General features: G+C 37.5%; 1 pseudogene; it reads right to left on the bottom strand.

Annotated features, from left to right (window-relative positions):
* Positions 1-7,616: 7,616 nt before the first annotated feature.
* On the bottom strand, positions 7,617-8,651 carry LOC131275266 (zinc finger and BTB domain-containing protein 44 pseudogene; annotated as a pseudogene).
* Positions 8,652-9,547: the final 896 nt, after the last annotated feature.

The raw sequence follows: 9,547 nt of genomic DNA, 5'->3' as shown, positions 1-9,547 counted from the left end.
AGTCAGTAAGTGGTAACCACATACCCTGCTTGGACTGTATCATGAAATTTCTAGCGTAAGAAGGAGTAACAAAAAAATGACATCTGGATTGATCATAAGAGTATTAATGGAGTTAATTTTGGGGTTACCAGTTTACAATCATGGGGAACACCCTCATTAGATAAATGTAGCAGAGTAGCAGGATTAAAGCATTGCAACATTTTAGGGGAAAGTTAAGAGGTAAAGTAAAAAATTTCAAGTCAGTTTTATGGAGAAAAAAATGTTAGGTAAACTTAGAGTTTAGTTTGCTGAGGCTTTAACTAATTTGGCAGCTTCTGCTATAGCTTTAACACAATTTGGGTTAGCACAGGCAACTGCATCAAGATGCAGGCTCTAAAAAGCAATAGATTTGGAATTTCCTCTGTGTTCTTGAGTTAACATTCCTAAGACTTGGTTATATAATCATTAACTCCAATTATTTCCTGTTAACAAGGAGGACAGATACTGATTGAACTATGCAAATATTTGTATTACCATAACACAATTATTGTTATGTATTACATAAGAGCATAATAAATATAAGAATATTCCATAAGAGTTTTCAAAATCTGGTAGGGTCAGCATAAAGATAGAATGAAATGTGAATGTTTTATGAATTATAGATAGCTTAATCTCTTGTATCTAGAAAATAGAAAAATAAAGTATTAGCAATAATCCAAACAAAACTGTAATCATTCCTTATTAGTTCATTAGCCTTAGGCAATTAATCCTTCTTTCATTTGATCTGTTATCAATTTCATGAACCTATCAACTTCTTCACTAGAATTCTGGAGATCTTGACTTAAGTAGAGTGGTATGCTCTCATAGTTATTTAAAAATATCATTAGAATTTGGTGCTCCAGAGAAGATGACATAGCCCTTTTTGTAGGTCTCTGAGACAATCTTTTTTGTTCATAGCTCACTGGCCTGTAGCTGATTGTGTTTTCATGGTTGCATCTGAGCAAAAATTATTTGTAGATGATCAAAAGTCTTAAAATGTCCATAGTTAATTTGTTGCTGTTTTATAAAAGTGAACAATCAGATGAGAGTTCATGAAATACTATTTTAAAAACAACTGAACTTATAATCAATGATACTGTTGTCCAGAGATCAGATATATCAGTACTTGGACAATTCCTGAACACTGAGGTTATTGATAAGCCTCTAAGAACTTTATGTAATTTCTAAAATTTTACATTAACAATTTATTTATTTTTTTAAAAGATTTATTTATTTATTTCTCTCCCCTCCCCCCTGCCCCTGTTGTCTGTTCTGTGTCTATTTGCTGCGTTGTCTTCTTTGTCCACTTCTGTTGTTGTTACCCACACGGGAATCTGTGTTTCTTTTTGTTGCATCATCTTGTTGTGTCAGCTCTCCGTGTGTGCAGCACCATTTTTGGGCAGGCTGCACTTTCTTTCGCGTTGGGCAGCTCTCCTTATGGGGCGCACTCCTTGCACATGGGGCTCCCCTATGCGGGGGGCACCCCTGCATGGCATGGCACTCCTTGTGTGCATCAGCACTGCACATGGGCCAGCTCCACATGGGTCAAGGAAGCCCGGGGTTTGAATTGTGGACCTCCCATGTAGTAGGAGGATGCCCTATCCACTGGGCCAAGTCCGCTTCCCCAAAATCCTTTTTAATTTGATAAAACTTCCTATGCAACTAACATATCAAATAAAACTAGTTTTAACACTTCTCTTTTTACAATGTAAAAGAAAAAATCTTTTTGTCATTTTCCAGTGGGCCTCTGGAAAATCCCAAGAGTCTGAGTTCAAGAAGTTGTCACATTGTTCAGTTTTTGAAGGAACATGTCAAAAGTTGTCTGATTTTAACATTTTATTAAACAGGATCATGGGGAATTGTAAAACAATATTTAGTTTCCTACTTAATGGAAGTGACAACAAAAGATTTTAAAAGTGAAAAGATGATATAGCATGATGGTAAAAAAAGATACTTAATTATTTCAGAAGTAAGAAGACTTGTTCTCTTAAACAATAAAGAATAAGATCAATATAAAGCACAGGAGATTTTTTTGACAAAATACAAAATCTTTACTTTCTAAACAAGTTACTCAGATATTTTAGAAAAGCCTTTTTTTAAAAATTCTTATTAAGAACAGACAAATTATCCAAGAATACTTTCTTATTTAAGCAGAAAGAATACCAAATAGTTTTGCATGGAGATACTGTCTGATAAGAAAACTCTTAAAAATTTTATAAACCTTTCAAATATATTTTTTTAAAGATGTATTTATTTATTTATCTCCCCCCCCCCCCCATTGTCTGCTCTCTGTGTCCATTCGCTGTGTGTTCTTCTGTGACTGCTTCTGTCCTTATCAGCGGCACTGGGAACCTGTGTTTCTTTTTGTTGCGTCATCTTGTTTTGTCAGTTCTCCGTGTGTGTGGTGCCAGTCTTGGGCAGGCTGCGCTTTCTTTTGTGCTGGGCAGCTCTCCTTATAGGGCACACTCCTTGTGTGTGGGGCTCCCCTATGCGGGGGACATCCCTGTGTGGCACAGCACTCCTTGCGCACATCAGCACTGCACATGGGCCCGCTCCACATGGGTCAAGGGGGCCTGGGGTTTGAATTGCGGCCCTCCCATGTGGTAGGAGGACACCCTATCCATTGGGTCAAGTCTGCTTCCCAACCTATCAAATCTTAACTGTCCTTGGCCAAGACAAATAAAACCTCTTTTCTGTAAACTTTCTACAATTGTCTATTTTCAGGGTTGTTCTATATATTATTGTTTCTCACTTTGTAACAGTGGGTACTTTGGATAAACATAGCAAAAGTTGCAGAAGGGGTTTCCCCCTTGGCCACTTCTTTGACTGCCTTATCAACTAGCTTATTGCATCTAGCATCTTTGTTATTATTAGATTCATGTCCTTTAGAGTGGATGACCACCAGTTCTTTTGGTTGTAAAACTGCATCTATTATCCTGTTTATAATATATATATGACCTTAGACTTTGCCTTTAAACCACTGCCATAACTACAATTTAATATTTCTAGGTATAAACATGTTGCAGTTTCACATTTTCTATTCCAAAAATTGTAACATGAAACTTTGTAGCATAGTAAAACCACAGGTGAAATATGACTGTGGAAAAAATTACACATATGACTTTTTCATTGGACCTGAACAAATATATGTTAATATTACAAGACTTTAATATCAGACCAAAACACCATAATGCTAAGTGAAAGAAATGAGACAAAGTACTACATATTGTATGATTCCATTTATATAAAATATAAATATAAATCAATTTAAAAGATAAAATTAAATTAGTGGTAATGCAGAACTGGGGAAGGATTGCTAAGGGATGTGAAGTTTTTCCTTTTGGAGGAATGAAATTGTTTCAAAATTTTTTTTTCCATGATGAATACACAACATTGTGATTAAACTAAAAGCCATTTATTTATACACTTTGAATAGGTCATATGGTATGTAAATATATCTTAATAAAATTGCTAACTAAATAAATAAACAAACAAACACTTGTACAAGAATGGCCAGAATTAGCAGAAAGGTACAACAGGAGAAGCAAGAGAGATTGAGAGATGAAGAATTTTCTTGTTTGTTTTTATTATTACTGTAATAATGAAAAGGCTCTAATAATGATTGAGATGATGAATGCACAACTATGTGATTATACCAAATTCCATTGACTGTAAATAGACTGCATCCAGCAGTTGCAGGATTAAATCTTTATGTTTAATATCTCTGTTGGTATTGGTTAGCAAACTACACTCTTTCCAAGTACTCCATAGGCATGCAGGGTGACAAAAGCATATCTAGAATGAGCGTATATATTTGCCTTTTTTTCCTGCATTCAATAGCAGGACTCTTAAAGAGCAATGAATTCCCCTCTCTGTGCTGAAGTTCCTGGGAGCAAAGACTCTGCTTCTAGTATTTCAGTGGGAGTGACTACTGAGTATTCTGCCTTGTGCTTTCCATGATCCAAATAACGTTCCCATTAGAGAAAAATTTTGCTGTGTCTGATAGTGGGACATCAGTCAATCTGTTAGCAGAAAGCTCTGGGTTCTGGGCTTCTATATTCTTGGCTTATGTCATATAAAAGAATTTAAAGGCATGCCATAGGGTAGGCAAGGGAGAAAAGAGTTTGAGAAAAGTACATAGTCTGAGGCATGGACAGTGGGCATGCTCTGGAGTGAGATGTGTGTGTGGAGTCCCAGGTCAGGCCTTTAAAAAGTTTTGTTCTTCCCCTTTATAATGTTGGGGCAAGGCCCCTGCTGTTTGCTCTTCTGATTGGTTGTCCCACCTGTTAGCTCTCAGGGGCCAATGGTGAGGCCTTTTGTATGAAAGTATGTGGGCCTTTCACTTGACCCTGAACAGGATCTCATTCCAATCTTGTTCCAAATGGGATTCTTGTGGCTGTTTTGTGAGATCTATCCAGCTTTACTCTTCCTTCAGGGAGTTTCCAGATGGGGTTTCATGACCACATGTCTCATGGCCATATTTTCTACTAGTTCAAGGCAGTGACTCATTTCCCTTCTCCCCAAACTAACCTGCTTCAAATCCAGGACTTCTAGAGTATACTTCAATAAGAAATTGCACACAATCATGTCTGGGAGTTTTCCTTTCTGATCTTTCATTAAGTTCAGATAATAAAGTGGCCAGGTTGAGTTTATCTATAGTTTTCAGAGTGACATTTGGGTTGTTTAGTAAAATGGCTTGATATTTTCTAAAATGGGGGCTCACTTTTTGTTCTAGTATAGTAAGAATGTAATATGGGGTGAAAACTCACATGGGAGAGCCCAATGAGAATTCTGCTATCTGGAGAACTTCACAGGTGGGAACTATAGCTAGGAAGCAAGCTGGCCATTCTCAGGCTACAGAGTTGAGCTGCTTTGATAAGTAAACAAATGACCTGATGTTTCTTCCAAATTCTTGTACTAATTGTCCCAATGCAATGCCTTATCATTCATAAACAAACAACATAAATTCTTTCATTAGATTAGGGAGTCTAGGGCCTGGGGCTGAAAGGAGCTTATCCTTAAGCTCTTGAATTTCCAGAGAACATCCTGAGTTCTATTCTAAATGATCTTTTCCTTCCCCCTTTAAGGCTCCATATAAGGATTTAGCAATGAGTCCAAAATTTGGTATCCAGAGCATGCAATAGCAACCACACCTAGAAACCATTTAAGTTTCTTTCTGTTTTGGGGCTTTGACACTTATCAAAAGATTTCCTTTCTGCTGGGCAGTAGGGCTCATAGTCCTTCTGATAATTAAAACCCAAGGTATTTTACCAGGGTTTTGAAGGAGTGGGCTGGTGGCTGAACTCTGACCCCTGGGCAGAGGGAGGGAGAGTCAACCAATAGGGTAAGAATATTTTCACCCATTCTCCTAATTAGTAATCACCCAATCTGATACCTCCCAGCTAGCATACCCTATTAACATAAAATGTTATTCTAGCTTCCAGACCCCAGCCAATGGTCCCACACAGAATTCAATAACTAACCAATTAGAGCACTGCAACTTAAGGCTCCACCCCCGGGGTGGCTGCACAGGGAACCTATATCTAGCACAGCCCCAAATCCCTGGGCAGACTTCCATCTGTGCCCTGGGTGTGCTTCCATCATCACCTTGGCCAGGCTTGAGCTGTAACACTGACAGCATGTCCATACTCACCCCAGTCAGGCTAACATTCAAGCTGTAACATTGAGTTGTAATCAAATAAACATCTGGTCACGGCCTGCATTAAGGTCACATTTCTTCATTCTGAAGTCTGTTTGAACACATGCTCAAAAGTGGCAATAAAATATTTGAGTTTTCTTTTCAGGTATTTTATATTCTTTCTTTGCTATCCTCGTTAGCATTACTCTTGTGTTTTGATTTGAGGCTTCCTGGGTTTTGCTAGCTATGAGTATATCATCAGCTCTCTGAAGGATATGTCCTTCTTGGAGGCATATTCTTTGTACATTCTTGGGCAGTATCTGTCCAAAAAAATTTGGGACATTTTTGAATACTCGTGGCAATACAGTCTGATAATATTATTGTTTTAGTCCAGTATTGGGATCCTCCCATTCAAAAGCAAAAAGCATTTGTGATTCTTTCTCTAAGATTATGCAGTGAAAAGCATCTTTCAATTCTAAAATAGTGAACCAAGCTTAAGCATCTAAGGTCCTGACAAAGAGTATATATGAATTATGTCTTTAACCACTGGATTAACAGCTCTTAAGTCTTACACAAATCTCTACTCTTGTGTGCCAGGTTTCAGGACTGGAAAAATGGGCATGATGAAATCTGACAAGCAAGGTCTGATTAGGTCCCAAATGAGGAACTTTTTTTCTTTTTCAAGCACTTATAGCTCATCAATTAGAACTACTACCTCAGTTCCTTTAGAGTTCAGAAAGATACATAGATGAACACAGATTCATTAAATGACATAAAACAGGTTTCCTTATTCATAAAAAAATGAAGATGAGAAAAAATGCATAGTCATATTCATAGTTCACAAAACCTAACCCCATATTCTTTTTTTACCTTTAGAATTAACATAGTATCAACTTTACTTTTGCTACAAAAACATTAAAATATTGTTAACAATAGTTCATAAAATAATTAGTATTATTTTTCCCATGTACCACCACATTCTTAACACCTTGAAATAGAAGAACATTCCTGTATTTATATTATTAAGTACAATCCTCATCTACTTCCAAAATCATTGCTATACATTCCTAACGTTTTCCTCCAGCTGTTTTCCAGCTAACATTAATCTTCTTAGACTACTTGTTTCAGCCACAATCACATCCATAAAGCAAAAGTGTTTGTTACATTTATTATAATGTGTTACTATCATTTCCAACCAAAATATTTACTTTTTACCTTATTAACATACTGTATACATCTGGTATCTCCTCTCCCTTTTTATCCCATTCCATATCAGACCAACCTTCACTTCATAGTCCAACTCCATAAGTCTACATTTGTATTTAGTTCATATCAGTGAGACCATGCAATATTCCTCTTTTTGTGTCTGCCCTGTGTCTTTCAATATAATATCTTCAAGGTTACTCCATGTTTTCATGTGCTTTCCAATTGATTTTTTCTTAGAGCTAAATGATATTCCATTATATGAATACACTACATCTTGTTTATCCATTCATCAGTTAGAGAACACTTAGATTGTTTCCCTCTTTTAGCAGTTGTGAATAATGCCATATGAATATCAGTGTGCAAATATCTGTTCAAGTCTTTGCTTTCAGTTCTTCTGAATATATTCCTCATAGAGGGATTGCTTGATCATATGGCATTTCTATATTTTGTTTCCTGATGAACTACCAGATCATCTTCCACAGAGGTTGCACCATTTTATGCTCCCATCAACAGTGAAGAAGTGCTCCTATTTCTTCACATCTTCTGTAGCACTTGTAGTTTTCTGTTCTTTTTTTAAAAACTGGTGTTTTTGTTCTTTTGCTTTAAAGATAATTCACAATTCATACCATCTGCTTTTGATCCATCACCTGCTGTTTAATTGTATTTTCTTTCCCAATGTGTGAATGGAAAAAATATTGTAATGCTGTTAGCATTTTTTAAAAATTGGCACTTCAAAACATTTGCTGAATTGGCTTTATTGTATCATGGAAAACACAGAAGACATTCCACCTATAGAGGAAGACTGTGGACCAATGGGAAGGTCCTCTTGAACTTGCTCACTTCCTGGTATTGTCTGCTAATCACTCAGTGAACAATGAAATGACTGATAGACTGGGACACTTTCTCATGAACTTCCTCACCACTTAACCTTTTGACTTAGACATGGACATCTTAATACCAGAGGCAAACTAATTATTGCGCTCTCACAAGTCACGTAATCAGCCAATCTTCTACATGGCTCAGATGGGCCAGGAAATTTCAAAGTCTGGGTATTTTCCACATACTTAACCTTTTCAGGCTGCATCATTTGATCAACTCCAAAAGGAGAAGTCCACGGAAAAGCTAAAGAAGAGTCAGCTAGTTGATTTATACCTTCTGAGGAGGGAGGTGAAGAATTCAGTAGTTGGGGAGAACTTGTTCACTACACTTTCCAGGACCTTCAGGAGACATAACTCTTTAGCTTTTACACTTTCTCCGGGACTCTTGGCAAAGAGGAATGATTCTACCACACTGCACTCTGAAGACAAAGAAAAATGCTTCCATCTCAAGGAGTAAAATTGCAGTTGCAATTTTTTTCTTGTCCAGCATCTAGACCCTTTTCTGGTTGGCTGTTGGGTGTATTCCATAAAATACTTGATTTCATGAACTCTGAATAGGTGCTGGCAACTTTAAATATTTACGTGTAGCTGGTGACAGCTAGAACACCAGTAATATTTTCTGTGTTAAATGACAGAGTGGCTGTGTAAACATATTCTAAAAGGGGTAGAAAGCCAGTCACTGTCACATGATGTAAATCCAACACATTCTTCTCATCCTGGGTTAGACCCATAAGCTTGTTGCAAAAGAAATCACTGCAAGCTGCTAGGACCACCTTATGTGCCCAGAAGATTTTGTCCTGGACACACATATTGATACTACCAAAATGTCCATCGTTTTGCAGCATATTTAGCTTTCCAAGCATTTCCTGGCTATGGGAAGAGGAACTATGAGTAAATGTTTTCAAACCCATCTTCTTCCACTTCTACAGATGCTCTTCAAGATGCAATGATTCAGATGTGTCCTGTGGCAGTGGTATGGAGCTCTTAGGCCTACTGCTCTCCTCCTCCTCCTGCTGCGTCTGGTGGTGACCTAAGGGAGGGTGGAGCATGTAGCTTCCTTCTGGTCCCCCGGGATCGAGTCCCTATCTTATGCCATTTCACAGAGGCCTGTGCATGGCCTTTGGCTGTGGCATGGTGGTGCGTCCTTGAAGAGATTGCGCACAATGGGTGGTGGTGGTGCATTCCGGTGGCCACTGGGCTCAAGGGGTAGGAGTGAGAGACCAGCCCAAGCTGGAGTAGATTTGCTCAGCCACGGGCAGCACGCAGTTCAAGTAGCAGTGAATATTGCAAATCAAATTTTTTTGGCTTCCTCCTCAGATTACTCATTAATAGTATATAAAAAGGTATTGATTTTTGCATATAGATCTTGCATTCCACCACTTTGCTGGAATTGTCTATAAGTTCTAATAGTTTTGCTGTGGAGATTTTTTTGGATAGTCTAATGATAGGATCATATCAACAGCAAATAAAGTTTACTTCTTACTTCACATTTGCTTCTTTTTTCTTGTACAATTGCTCTAGCTAGAACTTCTTGCACCATATTGAATAACAATGAGAAAAGTGGGTATTCTTGAGGAGACTCTTTCAGTCTTTCACCATTGAGAACAATGTTACCTGTGGGTTTTTGACATATGCACTATATCATGTTGAAAAATTTTCTTCTATTTCTACCTTTCGGAGTGTTTTTAACAAGGAAAGGTACTGTATTTTGTCAAATGACTTTTCTGCACCAAATAAGATGATAATACATTAATTCTTGTTCAATTTATTGTGGTCATGTATTACATTGATTGATTTTCTTATGTCA

The sequence above is a fragment of the Dasypus novemcinctus genome, chromosome 22 (genome assembly GCF_030445035.2).
Source record: "Dasypus novemcinctus isolate mDasNov1 chromosome 22, mDasNov1.1.hap2, whole genome shotgun sequence".
NCBI classification, from domain to species: Eukaryota; Metazoa; Chordata; class Mammalia; order Cingulata; family Dasypodidae; genus Dasypus; species Dasypus novemcinctus.
Note: the sequence above shows the minus strand (reverse complement) of the source record. Positions and strands in the feature narration are given on the sequence as shown.